We start from the raw sequence: 17,869 nt of genomic DNA, 5'->3' as shown, positions 1-17,869 counted from the left end.
AGTACAGTGTTGTTAGACCATTGTGTAAAATATGTAGAGACAGTGGTAAAGAGGTCAAAACATGGGGCCAAAGTAAAATGAAAAAAACTCAGATGCTACTTCCCACCGGGACAATATTAAAGGACAATACTGAATTGTTGGCTTTCAGTGATTTGCTGTACATTTCAGTTTTATTCTGAGAGAATGTTGAAATACTAACTGTGAATGTAATGGCCTATGTTATTGTTGGGAAATATAGTCTTGAATTCAGTTACCAGTATCAGTGTTTCTTGTCTGAGATATTTCTGTTAAAAAGGGAAACAATTATCTTGCCTTGTCTGCATCTGTGCAAAAATGCCAGAGAACCGTGTTTACCTTCGGCCTAAAAAAAAAAAAAAAAAAAAAAAAAAAAAAAAAAAAAAAAAATCGCTCGCCGCTCCTGGAACTTGGTCCAAAAAATCCGATGAACAAGATTTTTTTTTTCTCTGGCCTAAGACATATTTTTAGAGCCCTGTCCTAGTGCAAAACTATGATATGTCAGAAATACATATATCTGAGATATCTGTATGTTTAAAATTTTTCGACGCGCCCTTCGGGCGCATTTCTTTAAAATATTAATTATATTATATCATGCTACCATGCGCCATTCTGATTGGACGAGAGCTCATTCCACCGATGCTAAAATACTGTTTTAGCACTGCTAGCAGTGCTAAAACGGGCCCCTAAACCAGCATTTTCGAAAACTGCCTGGTCTGTGCATTTGAACGTACCTATCAACCATAGACCCTCGAGAAAGACCGAAACAGTCCACTTTGTTTCAAAGACCGAAGACCGAATTTTGATACACAGATAAAGTGTGGGTCTGTAACTCACCTCTTGGCGTAAATAAGTTGGGATCGGTGATGAAAGACATCTCTGAAGCAGCACGTTTGGGGTATGATGCACACAAATATTAGGGAGACTGCTCACCGTGCACTTTGCTTGATATTGCGGGAGTCGAGACGCGATATATCTAGTACCGCTCTTTAAAATGAAGATAGTATTCGTTCATACACAAATACAGCGCTTGTCTTTTTAGTGTGGAGTTTCAGGGTTTGGCACACACGGGTTTCTTGACTGTAACGTACAAGTTGTTGTACTCCGACACACAAACATCAAAGGATGCGTCGATTGCCGCACGTTCTCTTATCATGCAGAATGTTACGGAGCTATAACACTGTAGCAGAACTTTTACCTAAGAGTGACAGTAATCTTTCCCGATACAGGCGTATGATTGGTTCAAACCTTCGCAGTCTCGGTCAAACACACCGGAAGACTATTCCATTTAACATCAAGGGATGTGATTTGCACTAAAAGGGAGTGATTTTTACCGGGAATATTAAAATAAATGCAAAAATTGAAGCTATTTGTTATGAAATTGACTAAACTTTATTTGTATTGTACCCTGAAGGGTAACACTCACTCGGTGTAGCCAGGTTTGACTTCCATAACGGAAACCACCTGTGTATTCAGTGTTCATCAAAACTTGCACATGAAAACTTGTTCCCGCCAACTTTGCTCTCTGAGAGCAGCGGCGCAGATAGGCAGGCACAGATTGAACTCATTGCAATAAACAAGCATGAGTCTAGTACCAAGTCCAAGTCCAATACAGGGGAAAACGCAGACAATTTTACACAACCCTTTTGGACTCGTACCACGAGTCCTAATTAACAGACGTTTGCATGGATGTGGCTAAGAAGTTTGTGCACTGGCATCTCTGCTACACAAATAAAGTGCGCCGCGTACCGGAGTTCAAATCCAAACCGTGCGGGTAAATTTGACATATATGTTTTGGTTATTTTTCATCCGGGGAGGGGGGTCATCAAATTTTTTCGTTTGACAAAGGGGGGGGGGGGTCATCTTTTTTCACGAAAAATGCAGGGGGGTCTATATTTTTTTGAACACCGGCGACAAGATTTTGCCGGCCCCCAAGGCCGTAAAAACTGAACGGTCCTTAACGGAGGGCTTCTCAGATTTGATGGCTTCTATGAACTCAACTTCAACGTCCAGGAACACTCTTTGTCGACCACGGCGATAGTTTCTAGGGGGATTTACTGAACCGGTCTTGCAAAAATGTACCCAAATCTTCTTTTAATACGGTCGTTGCTGCCAATCGCAATTTCTTCGCTGTTTGTACATATGATCCACGAGGTACAAAACCAGTCGCCTTATCACCACCTATCTCCTCTATTTCGCGAACTACTTATTGCCGGAGATCACTGCTGGTTGCCTTTCCACGGGTAAGGGTGTAGGTTCTTCCCCGTGTATTTTGCATTATTTCGATAGATTACTCCAAGGCGATAGCTCCGGGCGATAGCTATACGAAGATACGACGATCAAACGTGGGTCCTTTTCTGTTCAGACCGACAGTTGTGACCGTCTAAAACAACTCGCTTAAATTTGCATGCAACAACACTGCACTGTGCGGCATTCTCAGACGAAGACAGAAATGAAAACGTGTCGTCTGTCTTGGATAAAATGTTGCATTTCCGTCTGGTATTTCTTTGTGTCGAACTGTAAACCTTGGCTGTGCCAAACAAAAAATCCGTGTATGCCAAACCCTGAAACTCCACACTAAAATGACAAGCGCTGTAAATTGATACTTCCTCACAGTAACGGTATGTCAGATATTATTTACCAAAGTTTGGGCTAAAACAGATCGGGATGTCCTAACGATGTAGACCAAGAAGTTCAAAATAACAATGGGATGACTCCTGGCGACTGCGATGATATTTGACATCAAATGCAACGAGCAGTGTCAGCGTCCAGCTCTCCCTGCATCGGGCAACACACTCAGAATCTGCACAACTGTTCATCACAGTTGCAGTCATCGCAAGTCTGGATTATTTTAAAACTGCTTGTTTTCTGGTACAATTAACGTCCAAATTATCCATCAAATATAGATCCTGTAACTTCACTGTGTCACCACTGAATGTCGCGACGGTATGCAGTACAGAATGAGACAAATCTATTTTTAGTATGCCAAAAGGCCAGGACTATTATCTTATGTAAATTTACGAAAAAAATAGTTACTTTTTTCTTTTGATTTGAACTCTTGACCCATTTTCTGTGTGAGTGCAGCAGGTATTTTGACAAGTATAGTGTTCGTGTTGCATGCGAATAAAATGCAATGTCGATATGGACGTAATGCGTATTTATCGTAGGATACTGTGTGCCTGTACGGAATCCCAACTTATAAAAATGCTCGGTCTAGGGCGAAGAATTTCCGACATTAGATCTCTCAGACGTCCGTTTTCTGCATTTATCGCATAGAGTGATGAAAATACCCAAGTAAGAGAACAAATACACGCAAGTCGATATAATATAATAGCAATAACCCCCTTCGCAGTCGGGTATACACTCGATTTTGGTACAATTCCTCCATATAGCACTAGCCTATCGGCTCGTGCTATATGTCGCGCATTGTACCAAATCTCGTGTATACCCTCCTGCGGCGGGGGTTATTGCTTAAACAATATCTTTCAGCATGCCCTTCAGCTACATGACTTTCATATATCAGATATATGTATATATATCAGAGATATCTTGATGTTTAATATTTTTCGGCGCGCCCTTTGTGCGCAGTAAATTAACATATCAGAGATATATTAATATATACAAAGTATACTAATCATTATGAAATCTGCAGTTCATATGAAAAGCATGACAAGTTCCTGACTCTTTTTGTTTCCTCTATGAGAATTCAGCATTAGAAAGCAACAGGCACTAATATTTCACAATCACATTTTGCTTACAACAGTTCTGGACACATCTTGTTGTGCATAAAAAGAGTGGAGTACATTCAGAGCTCATTCAAAATACTGTATTCAAACGTTAGAATTGACACTTTTAAGTTCCTATCTTACAACTGACATGACAACAATATCATTAAAACACACACACACACACACACACACACACACACACACACACACACACACACACATATATATATATATATATATATATATATATATATATATATATATGAATTATTCAATTAGTATTTCACTTTTTGCTTTACCTTTGTCGCGCGCAGGGGGGGGGGGGGTCACCCTGCTTTCGAAAGTTCGAAACATCGCGGCATTAAAAAAATTATTTGAAGGAATAATCCAAAAAAAAAAATTTGCCAGGATTCACAAGGGGAAAAAATACATCCAGTAGAACATGTGCCCCCCCAAATCTTCAAGACCCCCCAGGATATCAAATGGTCCACCCCTAATTTCGCGCGTACTTTGTTCGTGCACGTTATTTGCACAACAATAGTTATCGATTAATGATTTCTACTTGCGTGCGACCCATATGCATGAAGATAGCAAGTTCAGCAATATTCACAATTGTATCATACACTCTCGTGTATAGTGGATGAACAATTTGGTGAAATTCCAAAGTCAAATTGTTTGTACAAATACTGGTTGTAACAACCCTATTCCGATGTGGTACATTTATGTCAATTATCAAATATCTATAAATGCATAGATATTGCTAGTTTTGTATTAAAAAAGTATTACATAGTTTTCTCATAGACTACCATGTATAGTGAATCAACATTATCAACAGCTGATTATCAATTAAATCCAAATATCAAAATTTTGTACACACACGCTTGCGCAAAAATATTGCGATCAACCTGTAATTTCTGTCCAATCCCTTTGAGGGGTAATTTCAAAATTATAGCAAGCCAGAAGGGGAAATTTGAACATTAACACCTTGTGAGTTTGTGAGGGGGGGGGGGGTCATTTAAAAAAAATCTGAGAATTTCCTTTTGGGTTCTACCCCTTCCAGAGGTGTTTGTGTGTGCAGCTTTACTCAAGCAATGTGGGGGGAGGGGGTCATGAAGTTTTTGTCATCTTAAAAGGTGGGGGTCATCAATTTTTTGATGCAATGGGTACATTTTCCCTATCGGTAACCAATAGAATGTAGAATATAGAAAGCAGACGTTTCTCATGAATGATCAGGCAAGTATATCAATCTTTAATTAGGAATACTGAAAAATGTACTCAGTACTAGCCTCCAACATAAGGCTTCCCACATTGAATATAGCTGACCATTCTCGTCTGAATTCGAAGATCACAATAACGTGAAACACATAACGTAATGAGGTTTTATTTTCTACTTGAAAAATCCGTGGCATTATTAGGCCAACCGAATTTGAAGTCGAAATCAAAGAAGGAATTCTGAAATATCGTCATGTTTCTTTCTGTGATTGTCGTTTTAGCGTTGGCATTTCCAACATCGGATTTTACATGTAACGCCGTGCATTACGCGGCCAGCTTATATATGATAATGATATTAGAGAACGAAACGCGTATTAGCTCGAAATCCAGCACATATGCACTGTTCGCACGAAACAAGTGAGAAGATGTAAAGACCATTGCTTTGCAATATGCTAGGTATAAATCGATTATCGAAATTTGATGTAGAACAGGAAGTTAATTCGTTTGTCATTGTTTCATTTGTAAAGGCGGGGCCTCCTTTTAAAAGGGCGCAAAGCCGTGGTTGAGTTCATTGTGTAAGTGGACACCAAATAGGCAACACGCGGGCACACGCTCCAGAAGCTGCCACTTTTTAGTTTATTCCGGCCGCAACAGGGCAGAAAACTGCCAAGCGGTCAGCGCGCAGCTGCTGCCGATCGAACTCTGTGGTTGTATTCAAATTCTAACGCGACTGGAAGATGATTTTTAGGGGCGACGTCAAAAGTTCAATGAAGGATAAAAAACTTAATTCTTTTAGTTTGGGGTGGGGGTTTTTGACCTGAAAAAGTTTCTATCCTACACAATCGATTTAAGGTAAAAATTGCCAGGGGAATGAATATTTTGAAAAAATAGAGCATAAATGCACACTTTCGTGTTGAAGCCAGCGGAGGGAGTTGTTTTAACACGGTGCAGAGCTGCACCTGGCCTTGTTAGTGTAAACAATGCAGGCTTTGGCCTCTGTTGCACCATAGACGGTAGTTTCTCTACTGTCTATATGGTTGCACTCGGAATTTATAATTGTATTTTGCTACATTTCTGGTGCACGTGTAGTCCGCCTGAATGGAGTAGTGTGAACTGAGTTGTTACAACCACCAGGACAGTTGAGATAGTTTTTATACCTCTGGAAGGAGAAACCTGGACTTTATTGTTGTTGTTCTTGTTCATTCATTGATAAACTTCAAGTTTGTTAGTATGTTGTATTTACATTTGATGAAACACAAAGTGTGTTCCCAATCTTAAGCCCCGCTAGCTTTATCTTTTAGCATTATTTTTATGATTTTACTTTCAAACTAAAATAAGTTGGTGACAATGTAGTCATTTAGGTCTGTGTACACACTTATAACTACCTGCCGGGGCTATATATGCAATTTTGAACAAGATAAAGATTACACTGCGATTAAATGTTTGCCCAAACATTATATCACAGCCCCATGCAGAAAAGCTAAAACCCTTGATACTATGCATATCTGCATTGAAATCTTCATATAAACTGCACAGAGTAGTCCAATGTAATGCATAAGGGTGAATGTTTTCAACTATGACATTGTATGTTCTGATTCCTTTTTAATATTACCAATTTTTGAAAATGCCAGGAAATCAAAATGACCATTAAAATTTTATTATATTACCATGCCCTGCCCGTCGCATTTTGATTGGTCGAGCTGAACCACGTGACTGACCACAAATACACAGTAATGGTTTGTTTACATGCCCGTGAATATGAATAATAAGATTAACAACTCAAAGTATCGTAACTCTACAGCTCAAACGTAAGTCATAATCAATCACAAAATAAAATGGAGCACTTGTAGGTCAAGTTGAGATACTTTTTTCTGAAAATATCTCCGGATTTGCCAATTTTTTACAACGCGCGTGACAGTGCGTCGCGTATTGCTCAGTTTCTGGGGCCCAGTTGTCGTTCGCTCCGGAAATTTTCTGAAATTTAGACGGTTTTCTTGGGTTCGCTGATAATATAATGGAAATAACAGACTCCGCTCTGACCATTAACGTTTATTTATGGGCGCGGGCTCGAGGAAAGCCAAATGAACGGGCTCGGCAAGCCTCGCCCGTTAATTTTGGCTTTCCTCTCGCCCTTGCCCACAAATAAACGTTAATGGTCAGCGCGTCGCCTGTTATTTCTATAATTTACATGTGAAATGTTTCTGAAAGGAATGGTTTCCTAATGCAGTAAAGTTCATATCTCTTCAGAGGGTAGATTTCAGAAAGGAGAGAATAGGTAGATAATTTGAGGTCAACAAATTTCAAGAGTTACAGCTAGTTGGGCTTTAACGATGATGCATTACTTTATTTCACCCCTAAATTGACTGATCCTTAGCTTTGCTTTACATAGAAAGAGCCTGGCAACAGGTTCAATATAAGTCAATTAAGTTTCTCGGGGGGTGGGGGGGGGTTTGGGGAGAAACTAAGGGAATTAAGTTTTTTATCCTACATTGAACTTTTGACGTCGCCCCTTAGGAAATTCGAGCGTTGGTGTTGGGGAATCAATGACCATTGGCGATTTGAACGGACTGTCAATCAAACGCTAACCTTGTATAAATTCTGTTTGCAGGATTAGCAAAAGAAGCCAAAAGGTTGAGATCAGTTTGTGTAATTAATGGTTATAGAAATCAAACATCATACTGGCCAAGTGTTTGACTTGGAGGAGAACTCCACTAATGCGAGAACCTGGGATTGAAAATTGCGGCTTTAATGTTGACTTTGACCTGGCGTCGCAAGTCGGACGGCTATGCCAAACATAATAAGTTTCACATTAAATGAAAGTTTCAGTCAGGCATATTTAATTACAAACGAGTTACTCTGCTTTGTTTCCGAAACAGACGGCACAACATGGTCACCATGCTCTCCCCCCCCCCCCCCCCCATCCCAATAGAGCTGTTATTGAGATGCGTTTGCCAGAGTGGACAAAGTTTCAGGGTACCTACTTTTCGGCTATATGCGTTCCTTATTCAGAATAAATGGGGGTTTAAAACACGTAATTAATTTGCAGTTCTCTACTGCTCGGTATCTTTTCATACTTTCTGTTTTCACTTTTCCCGGGATCAACTTGAAGAAGTGCCTTTATGTAACTATCATCGACTGACAGCCGTTCTAGATCCATAGCAGTCCTTGTGCCAGACTTTCAGATCAGTCTCAGGCTGAATTAACTGCGGCTCAGCATAGACACTAACTTTACAGTTTTATTATTACATGTAGACACCAGCTACTGAGGAAACGGTCGACAGTATAGGCGCGGATGGATGTTTTGTCTAAATGTATCAGTCTCAGAGAGACGGGATTATCACTAAAAATGTAACATTGTCCGGTCCAAACCAATATCGAAAATCGCATATCTGAAATAAGGGGCAGCGTATCAAATTGCAATATTCGATTTTGTTTCACGCATAAGACAGAACACGTCGCACAAGAGCAACTACTTCATGCGCAATATTGCTAGTCAACACTCGTAAATATCAATTTAAAGCCGATTCCACACAAATGTTTTTCTCTTTCAAAACTAGAAAGATGCCTGGCCGCCAAATGTATCGCTCACCTCGCGTAATTTAAATTTTCGAATTCGTTCACAAAATCGCAGCGGTTTATGTAAAATTAGCTTGTAAACGTCATTTCCTTGCGTCTGAAATCTGTGACAGAATGTAATTTTGACATAATTTATCATGTCTTTCTCTGACTTCCACATCGAAATATGGTTGGCCTAATAATGCCACGGATTTTGAAACCACCTGTATTATGGATATATATATATATATATATATATATATATATATATATATATATATATATATATATATATATTATATGTGTGAGTGTGTGTGTGTACATATACCGGGTATGAACATACATATCTCAAGGATACATATTGCTGTTTTTTACTATTATTGTTGTATTAATTCATAACTTCACTAAATGCTTCATAACATATCAAAAAAATTGATAAGCCCTCCTTCTTGTTCTTCAGTTTTGAGCAAACCCAATCAATCCGTGGCATTATTAGGCCAACCGAATTTGAATGTCGAAATCGAAGAAGGAATTCTGAAATATCGTCATATTTGTTTCTGTGATTGTCGTTATAGAGTTGGCATTTCCAACATCGGATTTTACATGTAACGCCGTGCATTACGCGGCCAGCTTACATATGATGATGATATTAGAGAACGAAACGCGTATTAGCTCGAAATCCAGCACATATGTAATGTTCGCACGAAACAAGTGAGAAGATGTAAAGACCATCGCTTTGCAATATGCTAGGAATAAATCGAATATCGAAATTTGTGTAGAGCAGGACGTTAATTCGTTTGTCATTGTTTCTTTTGTAAAGGCGGAGCCTCCTTTTAAAAGGGCGCGAAGCCGTGGTTGCGTTCACTGTGTAAGTGGACACCAAATAGGCAACACGCGGGCACACGCTCCAGAAACTGCCACTTTTTAGTTTTTTTTCCGGCCGCTACAGGGCAGAAACTGCCAAGCAGTCAGCGCGAAGCTGCTGCCGATCGAACTCTGTCTTTACATTCAAATTCTAACGCGACTGGAAGATGATTTTTAGGAAATTCGAACGTTGGTGTTGGGGAATCAATGACCATTAGCGATTTGAACGGACTGTCAATCAAACGCTAACCTTGTACACTCTGTTTGCAGGATTAGCAAAAGAAGCCAAAAGGTTGAGATCAGTTTGTGTAATTAATGGTATAGAAATCAAACATCATACTGGCCAAGTGTTTGACTGGGAGGAGAACTCCACTATTGCGAGACCTGGGATTGAAAATTGAGGCTTTAATGTTGACCTTGACCTGGCGTGGCAAGTCGGACGGCTATGCCAAACATAATAAGTTTCACATTAAATGAAAGTTTCAGTCAGGCATATTTAATTACAAACCAGTTACTCTGCTTTGTTTCCGAAACAGACGGCACATGGTCACCATGCTCTCCCCCCCCCCCCCCCTCAATCCCAGTAGAGCTGTTATTGAGTTGCGTTTGCCAGAGTGGACAAAGTTTCAGGGTACCTACTTTTCGGCTAGATGCGTTCCTTATTCAGAATAAAATAATTGATGGGGGTTTGTAAACACGTAATTAATTTGCAGTTCTCTACAGCTCGATATCTTTTCTTACTTTCTTTTTTTTCATTTTTCCCGGGATCAACTTGAAGAAGTGCCTTTATGTAACTATCATCGACTGACAGCCGTTCTAGATCCATAGCTGTCCTTGTGCCAGACTTCCAGATCAGCCTCAGGCTGAGTTAACAGCGGCTCAGCATAGACACTAACTTTGCAGTTTTATCAGAAAGTATCACAAGGGCAGGAAGGAGCACGCTTTTTACATGTAGACACCAGCTATTTAGGAAACCGTCGACAGTATAGGCGCGGATGGATGTTTTGTCTAAAATGTATCAGTCTGAGTGAGACGGGATTATCACTAAAAATGTAACATGTCGGGTCCAAACCAATATCGAAAATCGCATATCCGAAATAAGGGGCAGTGTATCAAATTGCAATATTCGATTTTGTTTCACGCATAAGACAGAACACGTCGCACAAGAGCAACTACTTCATGTGCAATATTGGTAGTCAACACTCGTAAATATCAATTTAAAGCCGATTCCACACAAATGTTTTTCTCTTTCAAACCTAGAAAGATGCCTGGCCGCCAAATGTATCGCGCACCTCGCGCATTTAAATTTTCGAATTCGTTGACAAAATCGCAGCGGTTAATGTAAAATTAGCTTGTAAACGTCATTTCCCTGGGTCTGAAATCCGTGACAAAATGCACTTTAGACATAATTTATCATGTCTTTCTCTGATTTCCACATCGAAATATGGTTGGCCTAATAATGCCACGGATTAAACCCCCCTTGTAGCTTTCGATTTTTTGAGTGACCCCCACAGATTCCTCCGATCCCTCCAGGCCGTAAATAATGACGGCTCCCTAGATATCATGCATGAAATACATTGTTTGTAAACAAGAAACTCGCACAGACGCAGTTCCGACTGTTTCCCTCTAAACATTCTGTAAGAACTCGGGACAGATAGGTGAACTCATATGTTTTATGAACAAAAATAATGAACATATAACCGTATGTGACAGTAAAATTTTATCTATTTCTGAATTAACTGTCCCTACCCCTGATGTCCAAACTGAAGGTGGCGTCTTCACACTACTTTCCGTGCTGGTCCAAAGCTCGGATACCGAAGGAAAAAGAGGCGTCTATAGAGGGCGCTATTCCATACAGCCTGCCGGAGCTAGGGTCCAAGCTGACCCCGTCGGATAAAATGCCAGATATCTTACTGTAAGTGACACTCCCACCGTCAGGGTCCTGAATAAATAAAGTACAACTGTCTGGGGGATATCAATTGCACAATGACAATGTGAAACCCTGCGCGTTGGAAACAATATCAGGGGTAGCCGACCATTCCCTTTCAAGACAAGAACGGTGGTGTTTCATATGTAAATAGGTATTTTGCATACAATCTGCCGCCGTTTCCATCTCCCCATCAGACGGATCTTTGCTTACCCTCTTCAATTAAAAAAAACCCTTCTCGCTGCGCTCTCCTATTAAAACAGATCCAACGTCTACCTTTCTCCTTGTGATTTTCACTTACCATTGACAAACCCTCCACATAAATCAATTCCACTCCCTGTCCAACCGTCTAGCGTTTTACAAAGTTGTCTCCCGAAATAAATCATGATATTCGTCCATATCAAGAGATGGCACCTGACAATCTATTATTTCCCCGTTGGTTGACATGAGAAAGAAATTAGCCACCAGAGAAGTCAACAAGTTAGTACTTCAAAACATTGTTTTCCAAAACTACTTTGTTGGCTACCCCGGTAGTACTCTATCTTTCAAATTGATTAAGTAATATGCCCCTCGAAACTGAAATATTTGAGCATTTTACAAACTTTCCTAAATGAAACTTTCAACCTTTATCTACAAAGTAAAATCTAGAAACAACCCTGAAAAGTTAGGTATCAGTGAAACAAAAATTACTTGACATTTACCGACATTTGAATTCAAAATGGCCGCCATCTCTGTTAACTGTATGACAAAGAACAAGATTTTTTTTTGAAAAAATGAGACGGTGATCAAGCTCCCGGCGGTGGCAGTCTCTGGATGGGTGGGTACCCACGCTCGTTAGCAGAGTTTGAAATGTACCCCTTTTCCCAGAATTTTTCTCTGAAAAACACCCCCTTTTTGGGGAAAATCTGGGAGAAAATCACTGCGAAAAACACCCCCTTTTTTCCGATATCTGGGAGATTTTACCTAAATGTTTGCGAAGACATTTGAATACCATAATTTACCAATTTCAAAGCAAGTGTGCTGACTCTTGGTGAAAAAGGAACACATAATACACTAGCTTAGCATGGGTTGACTTTGTTTGATGTGCACAGTAACAGACTGCCTTGTTCAATGTATGCTTAGTAACATAATGAAAACTTGAAATACAGTGATCGTTCAATGTTTTGTCTTCACCATATGTTCATCAGTCACACTCATATACAATCACTTTTCTGATCCGTTTTGATCTTGTATTAGTTGATGGCTCTTGAGTTATTAGACATCATCCGTCATCTGTAGCTGCAAAAACAAAAAACAAAAAAAATCCTTTTGTAGAAAAATCACTTGTAGCTAAGGGAAATTTGCCACCAGCAACAACCATTTTTTTCACAGAATTTCAGCAAAGATAAATAGTACTCTCCTGCTTTCAGGTAACTATCTATCTACTACAGTCTCAACTGTTAATACAACTACATGTACTACAAAACACTACATGTAAATGTCAGTACAACAAACCGGGGTACAATCTACTGAATGACAGTTAATTCAACTAGAAATACTTCTTAGTACAAAACACCACATGCAACTTTTATTACAATAACCTGAACAGATAATCTACCAAATAAATGACAACCAACCCAACGAGAAATACTACAACTACATAACACCTCATGCAAGTGTTAGTACAATCTATAAAATGACAACTGATTCAACTAGAAATAACTGTAGGCATTATCATGTTGATTCGCTGACTTGAGTTGACCAGCGATGCCTTACAACTTGTAAGCTAGTAGCTATGGACCAAGCTGTGATATCGCAGCGGTGTTGTGGCGTCTATCGAACGCGCTCGGGTCAAGGGTCATCGCCACAGACCTTGACCCGAGCGCATTCGATAGACGCCACAGCACCGCTGCGATATCACAGCCACTATGGACCAAACAGCACAGCTAGCTACATTTTTTGCTGCGGATTCGTAGCCCTACCACTCCCTTTGCTAGTTGTGTTTGGGGAGTCCCCAACACAACCAGCAAAGAGAGTGGTAGGGCTACGGATCAAATACAATGGATCCGTAGCCCTACCACTCCCTTTGCTGGTTGTGTTTGGGGAGTCCCCAACACAACCAGCAAAGAGAGTGGTAGGGCTACGGATCAAATACAATGGATCCGTAGCCCTACCACTCCCTTTGCTGGTTGTGTTTGGGGAGTCCCCAACACAACCAGCAAAGAGAGTGGTAGGGCTACGGATCCGCAGCAAGCTACATTTATTAATTTATGAGTTTCGCTAAGTTTTTGAAAAGACTTACTTGACTCGGAGAACTCACTTTCCAACATTTGAATCACTTCTGGAATCACTGTGTGTACTCCAGGTACACATCCACAATAACCGCATCTCAAACTTTCATTTTCACTGACAAATTCCATGCATTCTGCACAGGTTTGCATCTCCCGCCAAGAACCACCTCTACCATCGACTGCCATATTGCTAGTCATACAGGAAGTTGTTGTTGAATGTTGAATTAGCTATCTCCCCCCCCCCCCCCGTAATACAGCGTATCAATTCATAAAACACAAGAACAAAGTTTACCATCACAGGGACGGTCACTAGATTTCTAAACAGCCAGAACATACTAAATTTTAATCGAACTGATTTGAGGGGTGGGCACGTAGGTACAATCACCTTCACGATGTGATGTACGGTTCTCCCGGGACGGTTCTGGATCATGGCTTAGGGGGACCGCTGCTGGGTTTTACTCTCTCGAGTGAGAAAGCGTCTTGGGAGAAGAACCAGACCTATTCTCGGAGGGTGATCTGAAAAAGTACCCCTTTTTCTCGATTTCACGGACCTAGATGTCTCCGTGATGTCCGACTAAAATTCGACCCCTTTTCCGCGAAATTTCTAACGAGCGTGCGTACCCGGCTGCTCCGAGACTGCCACCACCGGGTGATAGCTTTACGCACTGCACGAGCTTCAAAAGGAGCCTCAGAAGCGGTAGACAAGAAAAATGTTACAAAAATTTGAGTCCGAATATTTGTCCCGAGGCACGTTCGGCTTAATGTCTCTACTCCACGGAGCTTGTTCGCTTACACTCATCACGTGATGTTCACGCACCACAACTGAGGACGTTGGCAGCCAGATAGACCTGATGAAGCAAAAGTCAAATTATTGGTAGACGTTTATCCGGTAGCCAAACTCGTGAAGGAGTAGACAAACGAAAGAATATTTTGATTGGCAAATTAAAAAGTATTACCCTTGCGTTGATGTAGAGTGATATGGTAGATCCAGCCGGATAGGTACCCAGGTTGCCATGGTTACCCTCCTCTGCCCATACCGATGGCGCACTGAGGCGATGTCTTCAAGTGTTTGAAGCCGTTCATTGATGAGGGTGAAGTTCTGTCATTAAAAAGGCAGCGAATAAATGCATCATCATCATGATGATCACATAGCAATGATGACTTTTGCATAAGAATCTCATTATAGTGTGGGGTTGTAAATGACACAGGATACGATGAACAAAACGTCAACGCAATTGTGTGAATATGAGAGAGAGAGAGAGAGAGAGAGAGAGAGAGAGGAGAGAGAGAGAGAGAGAGGAGAGAGAGAGAGAGAGAGAAGAGAGTGGGGGGGGCAGAGAGACATTTAGAGACACAGAAAGCTAAAGAGACACAGGGAGACAGAGACAGAGACAGACAGAGACAGACAGATAGACAGTTAGTTTACCTGAAAGATTTCCTCTTGCCGATGCAGTAATTTGTAGAAATCGGAGAGTCCAAATTTTAGTTCACCATTCCTGCCAGCCTGGTTAAAGAATGGTTAATTTTAGAACTGAAAATCCCACATAAAAATATAGTGAAAGTAATGAAAATCAAAGCATAAATGATATTATTTCATTTTTACCTATCTGAAAGTAACATCGGTGTATATGAAAAAATATATTTATTATCGCTGGCCCTTATCGTCCACAGCGTGACTGCTTTTCCAAATACAAGCGTGTCAGTATATATTATAGACAATCTCACTTACATAGAAAATCTACGATTCTATTCATATCGCAATCTCAGAAATTTCACGTTCACCTGAGATGGCGCCCTTTTTTGTCTATGTAAACTGTGAAACTGTGGACTTGTCAGTAGGTAACCAGCTTGCAACACCACTCTCTCACGGCACATGATTGGTACCTTTGCACACGTACACCTACATTGTGGCCTTTCAAATATTTCAACTCTAAAGTTACGACGACTTGCATGAAGCTTGCATGGAGAAATAATGCAAGATTCGACGTGCATCTGGCCTTCAAAACATCCCAGTCGCTCAAAGCTATTCCCATTTCGGTGTTGGCAACTTTCTGGATGGAAAGAAGGAGCGATTTTTGTTTGTGTCGGAAGTGTAGTTCATGAACAACGAGAAACGATGACATTTAACTCGCCTATGTAGATGTAGACCGTCGAAATCCCTTTACTATAATCATGCTACTTTTCACCAAAAACGTCGCCAGTATTCGACATTGGTGAAGCCTAATACCACAAACACAATACCGAAAGATGATGTATATTCACCCGAAAGACCAAGTTCATGTTGTTCGGAGAGGAAACATAGATGTTGTCACCGTCGCAGTTGATTATTTGAGAGTGGGGTACCAACGCTGCACCGCATTGGTAGTACAAAGTTCCATCAGCCCTGTAGAAGTGAGAAAGATTACATTCATGTTTTCTGTTTGTTTTCGGGGACGAGAGAGAGAGAGAGGAGAGAGAGAGAGAGAGAGAGAGAGAGAGAGAGAGAGAAGAGAGAGAGAGAGAGAGAGAGAGAGAGAGAGAGAGAGGAGAGAGGGGGGGGGAGGGAGGCCTGGAAGAGAGTTAGAGAGAGAATGAGGAAACTACTGACGGAAATATAACCAACAAATAAACAAGCAAGCCAACCAAAGTAACCGAAATAGAAAACACACTAGACAGGTACGGGAGATCACTCGGCAGAGGGATAAATTGGGGGAGGATGAGGGTTAATTAAAGTTAGGGATCAACCAAAAGGGGTACTGATACTACTGGATAGTAGTGGTGACATTTAGGGAGGAGACAGCGGACGGGAAGGCAAAGTGTGAAAATAGACAACATCCATTTAACGAAGAGGGATTTACAAACGCTCGGGAAATTCGTGCAAAAATAAAAGTTGACGTTTAGCGAACGTGCCTGGACACTTGACAAAGTTTATCAGTGGCTGACATTGCTTTCAGCGACGTTTTCACTTACCTGACCGTAAAAACGAGTGTTGAGAAGAGGAACACCAACTTTGTCAACATTCCTGTCTGTAACTTGTTGCACGACAGCGAGACAATCTCTTGGTTGCTCAGTGTGTACATGGCGCTCTGTTGACGGCTACAGGGTGTCTGATGCAGGGCCTTTTATACTTTAGTTTCTCGACCTCGATTTGCATCGAATGACACAAACAAATGTAGAGAATACCAACAGTGAAAAGCACTGGGTGTGCTCAGTAATACTATCGCAAGAGAAGTCAATATTTTTTTTTGTTGAAAATCACTTTTGCTTTCGGCGAAAGTGAATTGACTCCACGAATATTTCTAACGGATGCTGAAGTGTAACAAAATAGCGCAGCTTTTGCCTTTGTAGGTTTCTCGGTCAACACACTCCGTGAACAGTAATTGAGTTGTCATTTCTATAATCTGGTCACCCTCTCTATTACAACAATCAGAACTTTTTCAAAGTAAGTACCTGGCTGATATCAATCTTTAGAAATTGTGGCGCACACGGTAAAACTCAAATCGACAGCATCACCTTCGTATTAGTGTTTTTGAAAAGTTGTCATGTTTTCACACTACAAATCAGTTCAATACTTTAAACATTGTTTTTTATAATGTTTATTATAAAGGCACTACACCAAATACGGACATTGGTATGCTGGGAAGCTTTTGCTATTCGAAGACTGGCAATTCATTCATACAGAGTGAGCGATATCGCCATTTAAAGAGTTTTAAGATAATAATAAATAAATAAATAAATAAATAAATAAATTAATAATTAATTATAAATAAATAAATTAATTAATAATGTGATCTTTAATGTATATCGTCGGGATATCGCTGTCAGTTCTGTCAGGTGCAGCCAACGAACAATGTACTTTTAAAGGGGTCCTTACTATGATAATATATAATGTGCATGACAAGTAATGTGAACTGACTAATTTTAAGTCATGAGGGTAATTAATTAGCTGTTCATAATTTGCCCTCCCACTGAAAATTTTTCGACTTACCCTGCCGCACTCAAACTTCATTTTTACCCGCTCCTCACATATTTTTGCCTGTTTCCCCTCCCCACTGTGAATGTTTGAAGCTCCCCTGTCCCGTGGCGAAATACAAAACTTGCCGTGGAAAAAATTCCCCTCAAAATTTTGTCATTCCATTTCCCCTGCAGACATGAAGCTACCCTACCCTGTGATGAAAAAAACTGTCGATTTTCCCCTACCCTGAGAAAAAAATTCCCGTGAAAATTAACATTCCCATGCAAACACATACTGCAGTGGCCTTGTATTTGGTTTTTCTCGCAGTACATAGAGTGAGATGTGAGGTCAATCGATATGCAAA

The 17,869-nt window shown here is 40.5% G+C and overlaps 1 protein-coding gene and 1 long non-coding RNA gene across 2 annotated transcripts in view; both read right to left on the bottom strand.

Annotated features, from left to right (window-relative positions):
- The window catches only part of LOC139136994 (uncharacterized), a 41,829-nt gene extending 25,164 nt beyond the window's left edge, over positions 1-16,665 (bottom strand). Inside the window, exons 1-5 of the mRNA XM_070704874.1 lie at positions 16,521-16,665; positions 15,834-15,954; positions 14,998-15,075; positions 14,528-14,670; positions 11,124-11,316 (exon numbers count right to left, since the gene is read on the bottom strand). The gene's annotated coding sequence lies outside the window, so the exon portion shown is untranslated. The remainder of the gene's footprint in view (positions 1-11,123; positions 11,317-14,527; positions 14,671-14,997; positions 15,076-15,833; positions 15,955-16,520) is intronic.
- On the bottom strand, positions 12,360-13,738 carry LOC139136166 (uncharacterized). Its single transcript, XR_011553134.1, has 2 exons — positions 13,583-13,738; positions 12,360-12,579 (listed from the first exon to the last, which is right to left on the bottom strand). It is a non-coding gene; the product is annotated as an uncharacterized lncRNA (long non-coding RNA).
- Positions 16,666-17,869: the final 1,204 nt, after the last annotated feature.

Source organism: Ptychodera flava, chromosome 7 (assembly GCF_041260155.1).
Source record: "Ptychodera flava strain L36383 chromosome 7, AS_Pfla_20210202, whole genome shotgun sequence".
Taxonomy (NCBI): Eukaryota; Metazoa; Hemichordata; class Enteropneusta; family Ptychoderidae; genus Ptychodera; species Ptychodera flava.
The sequence above is the reverse complement of the archived record's forward strand: the minus strand, read 5'-3'. Positions and strand labels throughout refer to the sequence as shown.